Source organism: Anolis carolinensis, chromosome 6 (assembly GCF_035594765.1).
Source record: "Anolis carolinensis isolate JA03-04 chromosome 6, rAnoCar3.1.pri, whole genome shotgun sequence".
Classification (NCBI taxonomy): domain Eukaryota; kingdom Metazoa; phylum Chordata; class Lepidosauria; order Squamata; family Dactyloidae; genus Anolis; species Anolis carolinensis.
Window position 1 is genome coordinate 85051540 of NC_085846.1, and position 14017 is coordinate 85065556.

Consider the following 14017-nt stretch of genomic DNA (forward strand, 5'->3'; position numbering starts at 1 on the left):
TGAACTCTTCCACCTTTACTGCAGTCTTCTGGAATCAAAGAGATGTTGAAAGAAGCCACTGCTAGTATTAGAGTTCTTTTGCTTTGCAACATTGTAATGCCATGCAATGCACACAACTCCAAGTGGAACTTCAGACATATCTAAGTCAGCCTCTATGTTTTCAATTAGGCTTACTCCCAGGTAAGTAGATATAGGAAGGCAGCCTAATTTGACTTTATAAAGACTGGCTCATGAAAAAAGCAGATACTAGGGGTGTTCAAATCTTCATTTCTAAATGGTAAATCGTATGTAATTTTTAAGTTTTGCATATACAAACATATTTAAAAACATGGGGGAGGACTTAAAATCAAGCTCATCCAATACTTTTTTGTTTGAATTCTGTAATGCTCAGAAGTCAGTTTCATTTTCAGCACAAGTGAGGTGAAGGCAAAAAAGCTGCCATTCCTCTTTAAATTTACCATGAAGAGAGGAAAGCAGCTGGGCAGGATGAGCTGAGTGCGCTGGGAAAGAGACTGAGAGAGCACAGAATTCTGGGAAATGTAGTTTGGGAAGGCGAGGTGCCCTATGCCAGAGAATTCAAATAGCCCTGCCCTAAACTACATTTCCCAGAATTCTGCTCAGCATCAGAAAGCCCTACTGAGGATAGGGGAGAGTTATTTTCCCAGCCAATCATGCAGTTTACAATTCTGCAAAGAGGATTGACTGATACTTCAATACTAGTAAGTAAATCTGTGCTGGGCTATGAAGAAATCCCTAAACTGAAGTTCTATTGGTTGAAGACATTCAATGAAATAGCTGTTGTGGCTTTTTAAAAAAGTGTTTTTGTCAAAAAAAAAATTAAAAATCCCAGAAATCAGGAGATTTATGAATATTTCTGGAACTTGGTGGGAATGATTCCCCGTTATCTTGTGTCATTGTATAGAAAATTCAAGGAGATAGCTCTGGTAGTGTTTTTAAAAAAATGTTGTTTGTAAAAACTTTGAAAATTCCCCAAAAATCCATGGATTAGCGCAATGTTCTGACACTTGATGGGCTAACAGTAATAAATGTGTTCTATAATCATAGCAAATTTCATGCCAATAGTTCTAACAACAAGGGAGATAGGAGTCCCTGAATTTCCTCACTGGCACAATTACTTAACAAAAAGTAACAAAAAAGTAGTTAACTCATAGTTATGATACGGACCCCATCTAATTTTGTAAATCCTTTAAAAGCTCTCCCCCCCCCCCCTAATTTCATAATGAGTATTGAAACATTTTTTCATTGATCGCAAAAGCCTAGCAGATATATCAGTCCCATCCATAACATCATTTTTGTCATGATTGGGAAAAATGCAGTTAGCTTAAATCAGTGGACTGATCCAGAAAGAAAGCTTTGCAAGGAGGACATCTGTTAAAGTAAAGTTGCATTTCCCCATCAAAGTGTAATATTTTTTGCCATTTGAAGAGTGCAACTCTTACTCCAGCTGGAGTAGCCATTGCTATTTCTAGGGAGTAGTGCCATCATAGCTATACTAATCTTTGTCCATTTATTTTCAGCCAATGCCACCTAATAGAGAGGTCAGGTAACACAATTTCTTGCAATATTATCAAACCAGCATCACCCCATTTCCTTAGGGCTAAAACCTGAGACCAGAGAGTGGATGGGGCTGAGAACTCAATAAAAAGAGAAAACATTTAGTCAGAGGTTGTTGCAGGGAAGAAGAAAGAAGACATGGAAGAGAAAAGAGAGAGAGAGTCTGAGGAAAGATAAGCCGAAGCAGGATTTATGTGGGGAGAAGGAAAAGAAGGGAGGAAAATGTTGATTGGGAAAGAAGGAAGGAAGGAAGGAAGGAAGGAAGGAAGGAAGGAAGGAAGGAAGGAAGGAAGGAAGGAAGGAAGGAAGGAAGGAAGGAAGGAAGGAAGGAAGGAAATCAAGGATTTAAAGAGAGTGTAATCAAATGCCTCAATAAAGCTGAAGGAGAAAGATGTTGCACCACACTTTTTGCAAACAGTGGCAGAAATCAAATACCCTTTAGACCAAGAAAGAAAACTGTGTTGAGCAAAACCCATTCTGTAGGACATAGCTATTCAAAATGGTGGTACACTGACTGATGTCATTCTGTGAACCACTGACTATAGAGCAGTGGATCTCAACCTGTGGTCCGTGGGCCACCAGTGGTCCCCAAGAAATAAAATATGGTGCACAGCCTCACTGTTACTACACCATTGTAACAAGAGCAACTGGTCTTCCAAAACCCTCTTATAGTGTCAGCGCTATAAGGATGTCAGAAGGAGAGAGGCTGACTACACACGAAAGGCACAATAACAAGCCTCCTGACTGCTGCTTCTCCTCCTCCTCCTCCCTCCCCCTGAGCAGAGCTGTTCCATGTGACACCTGGAAGCGGGGCCGCCTTGGTGTCTTCATTTTTAGACCTGTTCCTGGGGTTATTTGGGGTGCTGATTCAGAAATTTCAATTGGATAGACCACATCAGCTCTAGATTATTAAATATGTTTTTCTATGGGCAAGCAGATGGCGGCTACTGGATGGCATATGTTCTGTATCAGAAACTAGAGCTGATGTGGTCTATCCAATGCAGTTTTCTGAATCAGCACCCCAAATAACCAAACTGAATTTAAAGATGACCAAAAACTAATGTGTAACCCTTTTGGAACTAATGTTGGAGAGTGGTCTCTGGTCAAAAAACAAAACAAAACAAAGAACGGTTGGGAACCACTGCTATAGGGCTTGCACCAGGATTGTCGTACTCAGCAAACTGGACATCTTTTCATTTTCTGAAAAGCCTTGTGAATGTTTATAATTGAGGGTGCTATGCTAGGTAAGTATATAAAGTGCTTTTTTTAAAAAAAACAAAACAACTTTTAACAAGATGATTGCTGTTTGACAATTCTGTAGAATATTCACGAAAAGTAATTGCACTACTCCAATAGTTAAAGATGCAGGTGCTGGGAGAGAGAAAAAGAAGTCATTGCCTCAGTTCTCTGTCTCTCTCTCCCCTCCCCCTTCACCTCCCCAAACAGGACACATAGGCTATGAAGAGAAAGGAAACAATGGGGTTACAATGGCCTTAAAGCCAAATCCTCACCTTTAAAGTAGGAGTTCACTCTGGGCTCTTATGCAAAGCGGCAATAATGAATCTGCATCATTAAGCAAAGCTTTCACATTGTTTCCATTACGCTGAGAAGGCTCTTGTCTAAAATGAAACATAGGCAAGCCTGACTATGCCCATGACTGATACTGAAAATAGCAAAGAACCAGAGTGTCTCTTTCTTAGCGAAAGGACACATAATTAATCCAGAAAACAAAAGTGATTGACTAGCACCAGTAGGAAGAAAAAAGAATGCGCTGACTGACCCTGGCGATGACATAAGTGCTCCGTGTCGCTGCTGATCCGCACGGAATAACTGCTTTCTGAATTGCCTGTCCTTTGAAGCAAAATGCCACAGGGAGACCGACTAAAAATAAGTTCATTATTGCTATTACACTTTTAATTAATATGGTGGCAAAATCAGTCATGAAGATGATATTGGACCACATGAGACCTAAAGACTAGAGGAATGATATTCCATGCAATATAAATGGGAAACATCTTTGGGCAAAAAAACTAAAAGTCACATTTTTTGCATATTTAATAAACTGCTAGTCAACTCATAAAACTAATCCACTTATGTCTGGATGTGCTGGGGTGCTGTTAGATAAATAAAGTTAGAAACCATAATATTTATGAAAAATGCACGTAATATACTTAATCAACCTCATTGACCCCAAATGGTACATTTTGTTTTGAGCTCCTTCAAAATGGTTTTTGGAAGTTTAAGGGGTCCTTTCTGAGCTGTCACTTCCAATAGGGATTATGGGATTTCTAGTCTACAACATCTAGAAATTACCAGTTTGGGGGTTATCTTTTCCCCCCACAATATATTCATAGCTTTGTGAATCCACTTTAACTGCCATGGCTCTACCCCAATGGTTCTCAACCTGTGGGTCCCCAGATGTTTTGGCCTTCAACTCTCAGAAATCCTAACAGCTGGTAAACTGGCTGGGATTTCTGGGAGTTATAGCCCAAAACACCCGGGGACCCACAAGTTGAGAACCACTGCTCTATCCTATGGAATCCTAAAGTTTGTAGTTTGGTGAGACAGTAGGGCTCTCTGGCTTAACATTCAGAATATCCCTTCCTAAACTGCAAATTCTGGGATTCCAGCGGTCATTATCATGGCATTTAAAATTAAAATACAGCACTCTAGTTTATTGTGAACATGTCCTACTGTTAGATTCGTTAAGATTTTAAAAGTTACATTAAAAGTAAAACTTTTTAAAAGGAATATAGAATGAAGATAAAAAGAAAAGAATAGAAACATAAAAGGTGTTAAGAAAAAGAAAGAAAACAGGAAGGAAGGAAGAATAGAAAAAAGAAAAGAATTGACTTCTGATTTATCTTCATTTGGCTACCAAGAATAATATAAGCATCACCTCCAGGTTTCTTAGTGTTGACTCTTTTCTCGAGCAAACATGCTTTTTAAATTAGTCTTTAAAACTTGAAATTGGTGCATTCTTTTCTTCTTCATGCAAAAAGTCAGTAAACGGTTTCTTATCATTCATTTTTTTTCTAATGTCCCTTTTTAAATAAGCAAGTTATTTTATCCATCTCAGCCAAGTCCACCATTTTTATCGTCCAGTCTTTTGTTGGTGCTACTGAGTTCTTCCATTTCTGTGCGTAGAGCAATCTGCCTGTTGTGATCATATATTGCAACTATTTATTTATATTTATTTATTTATTAGCAACATTTATACCCCACCCTTCTCACCTTGAAGGGGACTCAGGGAAGCTTACAAGTTATATTTACATACAATATATTATATTACTAACATATCACAATATAAGCATTATATATTACTATATTGTGCTATAACATTATATTGTAATAATATATATTTAACTGGTTATTTCCCCCCATTTTTTCTGAATCAATCTATGTCTGCTACATATGGTAAAGAAGTCCCACTTGTTGGTTACATTTCCAATAAGTGCTGGAAATATCTTTAAATATTTTCGAAAGCTTTCCAGAAGTCATATTGAAGTGACTGGTTTGACCTTGAAGAAGCTGGGGGTGGCGATGGCCGACAGGGAGCTCTGGTATGGGCTGGTCCATGAGATCACAAAGAGTCGGAACAACAACATCATTGTTTTATGGAAATTCTCTTTCAAATTATAACATAATGTAAATTTTAACCCTTTAGTCCACATTTTATCTCATTGATCCAACAATATTTTGTGCCCAACATTTTGTGCCCACTTCATCATACATTCTTTACTTTGTTTTCTATCATTTCCCATTTTAATGACATCTTATATGACTTAGCAATTAAATATTTATCATTAACACATGATTGTTTTACTCTGATTTACTCAGTTCAAAACCAAATAATGCTTGTCTTTCTTAAATCGTTCCCTTAACTGTAAATAAGAAAACCAGTGAAAACCAAAACCCACTGTAATCAATTGTTCTCTTGTTTTAACTCTATACTCTCCTCATACATTTTCTAGAAAATCTTGGTAACTTAATCATTTCTTCTTGCCTTGTGTCTCTTTTCTATAGAATGCTTCATGTGCAGATACCCACATTGGTATTTTTGGGCATAAGTTTAACTACTGTTAGATTGTTTTCAACACTCTATGCAATTCAGTGTTGCCACTGAACTGCTACATTTCTTTTTTCTACTTTACCCAACCCATCAACATGTATACTGTTCACTTGCCCTTCTAATGCCATGAAGATACAGTGGCATAAAACGTAAGAATGTCAAAATGTATTTGGAAAAGTCTATAAATATCCTTAAAAACAAGTAGAACAACAACCCTAACATAGTAATCATTATACTATGGTATAATGGTATTATTTGAAGCTTGGGTGCATTATTATTATTATTATTATTATTATTCATCTTTATTTATATTATACCCTCTCTCTCAAGGGGACTCAGGGTGGATTATACAAACAGTTTGCTAGTTAGAGAAATCCATTATACCTCCTTGGTCCTATTTTCATGAATAAAATATGTTGAAGTAGGCAAGCACCTAGCACTTATTAGTGATGGCTTCCATGCCAGCAAGAAAACAAATTGGCTCTGGTCATGAACCTGGAAGGAGCTATCCAAGGTGCTTACCCGATTTTGAGGATAGATTTCAGCATCTTGCATAATTACTTCAAAGTTCAGACTTAGCTTACCACCTCACTGACAAAGAAGCTAATTTCCCTAATTTTATTGCTTGCCATTACATTTTTGGACACTATCATACCTCCATTTCACTTGGTTATGATGTACATATGATATTGGAATTCCCAGCCAGATGTGTATGTACATCAGTTACTTTCACTAGTTTTGCAAATATTTGCTTTTTTAAAGTTGCATAAGTCCTATTAAGAGCCTCTTCCTTGTTGGTTTCAGGAAAGCCCATTGCACATATTCAGACGTAACAAAACATGGTGTAACACTTCAAAAACTCTTTTACTGATTTTCAGCCCAATCTTTGACTTTTCATGGGAATCTGGCTGATCATTATGAGAGATAAGATGAAGTATGGGATGGGCCTTTATGTTGATGGAACAGGACTTTTCCTATGGCTTTATGATACTAATGTGGTTTTTTCCTTTATCCTAATACTGCATATACTATTAGCTGTACTATTAGGTAGAGTGAAGTGGCCACAAGAAGTATCAGATGCTAACCCAATTTGAACCTACTTAACTACTTAACCATTACCACTGCCAATAATTCACCTGCCTATCTAGTCAGGTACTATATATGTGTCCAGAGAAGACATTAGCTTGTGCTTCACCTCATGTAGCTTGGATGGTCAATGTTGATAGCTTTATTTATTGCAAATTGTGATAGCCAGAGAAAAAGAGCTTAAAAAGATGTGTTGCCATTCTGCATCCTAGGACCCACCAAAAAATATTAAGGATGCTGATTCTTATATCTTTGCTCTGGCTCATGATTTGATCCTTTATGAATCAGTAGTTCATTTCAGTCAGATGGGATAAATTTCATGGGCAGAAATGGAGGAAACTATGAAATTCAAATGATAATTTGATTTTTTTTGTATCTGTGTGTATTTGAAAGAGAGATTTGTGGGAAATAGAGAGGGGAAATAATGAGGAAGCTCATTAATATAAATGCTTATGAAATCTTACTCATGTGCCTTGGTTTATTATACCTTATTGCTAGAGAATGAAGACAACATTGATATTGTATATAACTGGATTTGCATAATTTGATACTATCGTTTAAAAATGTGTGCAGACCATAGGAAGCTTATTTTCTAATTTATTTCTACATTTTTCCAAAGACAGAATAGACTGGCCATGGGGGAGAAATAAGTTTTGCTGTATCCAGAAGCAATGAAGAAGGTAACTATGGCTCACTTAAGGGAGAAGGATTGCAAGCAACTGGCTATGTGATGCAATACATTTTCATACTAATCACACAAGATACAATGTTTAAGGGATCTAGAGTGGTTTGCTGGTAGAGTTTGATCTGGTTATCAAGAAAAATAACAGAAAACAATGGGAATAAAAGCAATGGGAGGCAACACACTCTTGACAAAGTATTTTAATTTTTTTTCTAGTGAACACTGCCTCTTACCTTTTGTGTTTGAAAGTGCAATAGTCTAAAGCAACAGCCAAACTTCCAAATGTTAGCTTTCCCAGATGTCAAAGAAAAAGACTCCAGTACTCCTTGCAGCATATGTGAGCTGCCTGTTGTACACCTGTATTATAAAGTAAGGCTACAATTCATTTTAATGATGGTACAGTGAAAGAATGTCTCTATGGGGAACTTAATGAACTAGCAATTGGCTCAAAATATAGGAGATAATACCAACGACATGGAGGGAAAACTATTACTTTTCACATTTGAGAACTTTGAGTGATAAATGACAGGTGGGCTTCACATCGATATAACAAGTCAACTGCACAGAAAAATGTATAATAACGAAACTTTGAAAAGGCTTTGGGAGAGCAAGTGAGCACCTACATGCCACACAGCAGTGTGTCTAACAAATGATTAATGGTTTTTCTTTGGTTATCTTTGAGAGCATTTCGAATGGACAGGGTATGTGTGTGTGTTTGTAAAAATGTGAGGAAATATTTTACCTCTCCCTAAGAACTTTACTTCTCCCCACACATTGGAATTTTGGAATAAAATGTATTTTTCTAAATAGAATACTAAGCTAAACATGCCTAATTGAATTAAAATAAAGAGGCCTAAGTCTTCTAGTCATTATGGTAAGAGATGTTTGGAGATGTAACCCACTTTTTTCTGAACTCTGCTTAGCACTATGCTGATTTCAAATAATTTGAGATTTTACTCTTTCTTTCTATGAACATGCAGGGTTTCTTTCTGTGATCATGGAAGATTCTCCAATATAAGAAAAGGGAAGCATGCAAAAAAAGAGGGTGTGATATAGTGGCTCTCTGGTTAAACCAGGGTCGGAGAGGGCATATTTCAAAATCCAGTCAGCCATGAAGCTCACTGAATGGGCTGGGATCACTCAGCCTAACCTAGCTCACAATGCTGTATTGAGGATAAAATTAGAGCGAGAGAGAGAACAATGTATACCACCCCGAACTCTTTGCAGGAAGAGTGGCATGAAATGGAATAAACAAATGGTACTGAATCAAATGGTCAATGCAGATTACAATGGCATGCATATAGGCAGACATTTTCTGATTTTGCAACATTAATGAAGGCATTTGAACTGAAAGGGACAATAACAGATTAAGTATAATGGATGTGTTTTTGCATGTGTGGAAATGAATGTTTTGAGCATTATGTTCCATTCAAAATTGTAATTTTTCACTCATTCTCTTGGAATGTTCAGCAATTTCTTTTCCTCTGCAAGTTCCAGGGACATAGCTTGGTGCCCAGGCTTCTCAGGAGAAAGACATAAAAATGGATCCCTTGAGCACAGCTAATACACTAAGTTAGGAATAGGACTCAGAGTAGAGCAGGTGGCAGGAGAAAGTGGCAGAGGATCCAAGGCAACACCCCTGTCAATCCAATAGGAGCTATATCTCAGTCAACTATCATTCAATTTATTTGGTCAACCCAATCTCACTAATCATTCAATCTTCCTCTGTGATTTTATAGTAGAAATTGTTTCCTATGGGAACTGCTCTTTTTAGATAGACAGATGGACATTGGGAATCACTACAGTAAGGCATTCCCCTATCCTCCACCCATCTTGATTATATTTGTATCAGAAGCATACCATAGAATGGCACTGGAGGATCTAGAGCTCACAAACGTCTCAATTTATGATCTTCTCTAGATCTTTTAATGCTATTTTATGATATACCGGGGCTAGAAGAACATTAGAGAGTTGCAATGGAGAACCAAGCGAGGCCCACAAACACTTCTGGGGTAAATAGTTTTTGGAATGTGGATAAGTGAAACCTTGAATATTGAGTCCATAGGCAAGGGGGGTTGGACCAGATATATGAATTCTACAGAAGAAGGGACAGTTCAAACTAGGAAGTTTGATCTGTGGCAAATTTTAAAACACAGGTAGAACCACCAAATGGCAATTGCACCAGTCATATTTGCAGAGTTTTTAAAATTTTTACAAAAAATATTAAAGCTTTGCTTTGCTTTCAGTTGTGAAACTTTAAATTCAGTTTTAGAAGTGTTTGCATTACAAAGATGGAATCATAGAGCAGGAAGAAACTACAAGGGCTATCCAATTCAACAAGGGTCATCCAGATAATGAATTAGTTTGAGAGATTCTGTACAATTAGAGCTCTTATTCTGTCATCTATTTGCAAGGTGTAGATCAGTGGTTCTCAACCTGTGGGTCCCCAGGGGTTTTGGCCTACAACTCCCAAAAATCCTGGCCAGTTTACCAGATGTTAGGATCTCTGGGAATTAAGGTCAAAACATCTGGGAGCTCACAGATTGAGAACCACTGGTATAGATACATAGCCTGAATCTGTTGCATGCTATGATTAATGTCTAGAACAGTGGTTCTCAACCTGTGGCTCCTTAGATATTTTGGCCTTCAACTCCCAGAAATCCTAACAGCTGGTAAACTGGCCGGGATTTCTGGGAGTTGTAGGCCAAAACACCTGGGGACCCACAGCTTGAGAACCACTGGTCTATAAGGACCTGGAACTCAAGGCACTATCCTGGGATGTAGTGGGAAACAATCTTATAAAATCTAGCAAAAATAGAGAGAAAAATTTCATCTCTAGCAGAAAATGCTGGTATTTGTTGCTTTAAGGAACTAATTGATGTTGTCTAGACAGTAATTATTTTACAACTTAAGGCACATATTGTAAAAATGTTAGGCAGTTGCGAAGTGGTACAGGAAAAGTTATATGATCTAACTCCCACTCCCTGCCATGTCAACATAAGCCCCCAAAGCAAGTTGAAGCATGTTCAGAAAATCTTGGGCTGACGAAATAAAGAGAGGAAAAAGAAAGAAGAAAAAAGCATAAAAGTAAATTAATCTTCTTGTGGAGAATCACACAAGAGAAAATGTCCAGGAGTTGTTATTTTGTGATAACAACCCAAGATAAATGAGCAGCCAGCTATGTAAAGCTCTGATGAAGGACACACGAGAAAGACAATGGCTTTCCATTTTTAAGTTAATCAGTACCCAAGTGATCGAGTTTTGAAAAATATGAAAATGGATTAATCAGGAGCTCTGGAAAAGAAGAGGGCAGGCTTTTTATTTCCTCCACGTGGAGATGAAATATACATAACATAATAAAGGGTTGCTGTCAACTATCTGAAGGAAGAGCACCTGGAAGATTAAAGCTGTGGACATAACATTAACAAAGTACAGACCACACTGAATTAATGAGCATGGGAGATAGACATTCAGTGGAGTCTTAATTTATTTTCCTTTTCGAGCTCATCCTTTAAGAAAATGACAGTGTCTTCTTATCGATTTTACACTCAGAGATCAATCAGAATTGCCCTGACTCAGACAAAATTTACAATGCTCCTGACTCTGCCTAGAGCACCTGGCCTACACAGACATCACAAGGAAGCAATAGATCATGTTTGTATGTTGAGCCTGACATGCTCAAAAATAAGCTAATCTGTAGTGGAATTTCCTTCTTTTTGACAAGTCGCTCTGCCCAGCTCTTTAGCCCTTTGTTATGAATTTCTTCTCCTGTTCCCCTATTAATTATAACATGGGTAGAGGATTCATGCGTTTAGGCCCTCAGGGAGGTCATCTGCTTTGCAGTTTTAGATAAAATATAAACTAACAGATCACTCCCGCTTAAACAATGTGAAATGTCACTTTGATGCACTCCATAAAAAACCTAGAGGTGTTCCATCAAGAGCTATGATCAATTCTGACAAGCCAACAATATCAGAGCTAAATGATGGGCCTGCACATTCCTAAACAGCCCTTGGTGGAAATTGCTATATCCGGAAGCTCTTTTGTGCAAGTAACTAGCTGTATTAAATGCAATAATTACAGAAAAGGCACTGGCTGTGATGCTCCGGCAGTTGTTGGGTAAGCTCACTTGTTTCCACACTGCCATTTATCTTGTAACAGGGGATTGCTTCTGTGCTGACTTTATCCACAAGGGAATGGAATAGAGATCCTCTGTATTAAAGAGATGGGATTCCAGTTCTCAGAGCAACTTCCCATGCAATATTTTTGCTAATATAGCATGGCTCCTACTGATCAGTCCTTTGGCATTAAAATAAATCATATGGAATTGTTAATGATCCTACCTCTCTTTCAAATAAGAGAAACGTACTACAGTAGAGTCTCACTTATCCAACATAAATGGGCCGGCAGAATGTTGGATAAGCAAAAATGTTGGATAATATGGAGGGATTAAGGAAAATCCTATTAAACATCAAATTATGTTATGATTTTACAAATTAAGCACCAAAACATCATGTTTTACAAGTCTGCCACTTGTTTGAGAGTGTGGATGCACTTGTGTTGTTGTTGAGCATGTTGGCCTGCTTCGCACTGATGCCTTGAGAAGCAGCTGTGGATCCGGGCAGGAGGCAGACTGCATTGGATAGTACAGAGTGTTGGATAAGTGAAGGTTGGATAAGCGAGACTCTACTGTACTATGTTCAAGTTGTTTTCAAAGCATACCTCGAGTTTCTAGTGAATCAAAAGAAAGTCACAATCTATCCGTATGGTTCTTAACCTGTGGTCCACAGACCCATGGGGGACCATGATGTCCTCACAGGGATATGTGCAGCACTAAAGAAAGGAGCCCTTGATGGCACAGCAAGCTAAACTGCTGAGCTTGCTGACAAAAAGGTCACCTGTTCGAATCCGGGGAGTGGAGTGAGCTTCCGCTGTTAGCTCCAGCTTCTGCCAACCTAGCAGTTTGGAAAAAAAATGCAAATGTGAGTAGATCTGTGTTGTCGAAGGCTTTCATGGCCAGGATCACAGGGTTGTTGTATGTTTTCCAGGCTGTATGGCCATGTTCCAGAAGTTCTGGAACATGGCCATATAGCCCAGAAAACATACAGTAATCCTGTGAGTAGATCAATGGGTACTGCTCTGGCGGGAAGGTAACAGCAGTCCATGCAGTCATGCCAGCCACATGACCTTGGAGGTGTATATGGACAATGACGGCTCTTTGGCTTAGAAATGGAGATGAGCACCAACCCCCAGAGTTGGACACGACTAGACTTAATATCAGGGTGAAAACTTTACCTTTACCTAAAGAAATGAACTTTTGCGAGAAGGAGAAAGGGAGGGATGAGCAGAACACAAGTGGTCAGAGAGGAGACATGATAGCCATGTACAAATACGTGAAGGGAAGTCATAGGGAGGAGGGAGCAAGCTTGTTTTCTGCTGCCCTGCAGACTAGGACACGGAACAATGGTTTCAAACTACAGGAAAGGAGATTCCACCTGAACATCAGGAAGAACTTCCTGACTGTGAGAGCTGTTCGACAGTGGAACTCTCTCCCCCGGGCTGTGGTGGAGGCTCCTTCTTTGGAGGCTTTTAAGCAGAGGCTGGATGGCCATCTGTCGGGGGTGCTTTGAATGCGATTTCCTGCTTCTTAGCAGGGGGTTGGACTGGATGGCCCATGAGGTCTCTTCCAACTCTACTATTCTATGATTCTATGACAGATGGGCAGTCATACATTATTATATTTATTTATACCCTGCTTTATCTCTTCCAAAGGGGACTCAAAGTGGCTTGACATAAAAGCATTAATATACAATTTAAAATACACAAATATGAAAACAGAATTAAACACAAACAGTACTAAAAAATTCACAGTTAAAATCCATCCAAACATATTTAAAGTTAGAAATGTTGATCTCAATGAGTAAGAATATTTTGCTGGCGATAATAATTTGTGCAAAGTTACTGCATCTTAGACTGTTCAAAAGTTATGAAAATAACTGTTTGATAGCAAAAAGCAATATACTCAGCTCTTGTTAATTTTGCACGTGGTGAGAACATGCAAGTGAGGGATTCTTAACAGTTAAGAGAAAGTGCACAATATTCCTTTCTACCCTGCATTCAGCCAGAAGCCGCTTTTTTAGCTGCACTGTACCTCAGCATTGTCCAGGTTGTGCCACAACAATCTCTGAATATTGACTGCTTCCTAGAATTCTGTAGCTGTTGTTGAGGACCTTCTCAAAGGAATTCATGTATAAGACTATGTTCACAGGAAGAGAAAGTCAGAGTCAATGTGAGTAAACGTTCAAATGGTTATCTTTCATGATCACATCCTTGTGTGAAAAATCATTCTCTCTTTGCCTTTATCTGAAACATAAGTATAGATGTTGCTTGACAAATGTAGAGTCAGAACTCAGAACATAAGTTTCAGCAGTTATACATAATATAATATAAAACTTTATTCATATTCCACCCTCTCTCCCCGAGGAGTCTTTGGGCGGATTCCCAGCAAAAGATGGCAAACATTCAATGCCAGATCCGATTCATAAATAAAAAACATGAAACAAACAACCATGTCCCCAAAAAACAATCTATCATAGCAGACA

At 38.3% G+C, this 14017-nt stretch overlaps 1 long non-coding RNA gene across 2 annotated transcripts in view; it reads left to right on the top strand.

The window, feature by feature from the left end:
• Positions 1 to 632: 632 nt before the first annotated feature.
• The window catches only part of LOC103279127 (uncharacterized), a 39192-nt gene continuing 25807 nt past the window's right edge, over positions 633 to 14017 (top strand). For both annotated transcript variants that reach the window (XR_506578.2, XR_001730416.2), the window contains exons 1-2: positions 633 to 719; positions 7353 to 7413. This is a non-coding gene — a long non-coding RNA (uncharacterized LOC103279127). The remainder of the gene's footprint in view (positions 720 to 7352; positions 7414 to 14017) is intronic.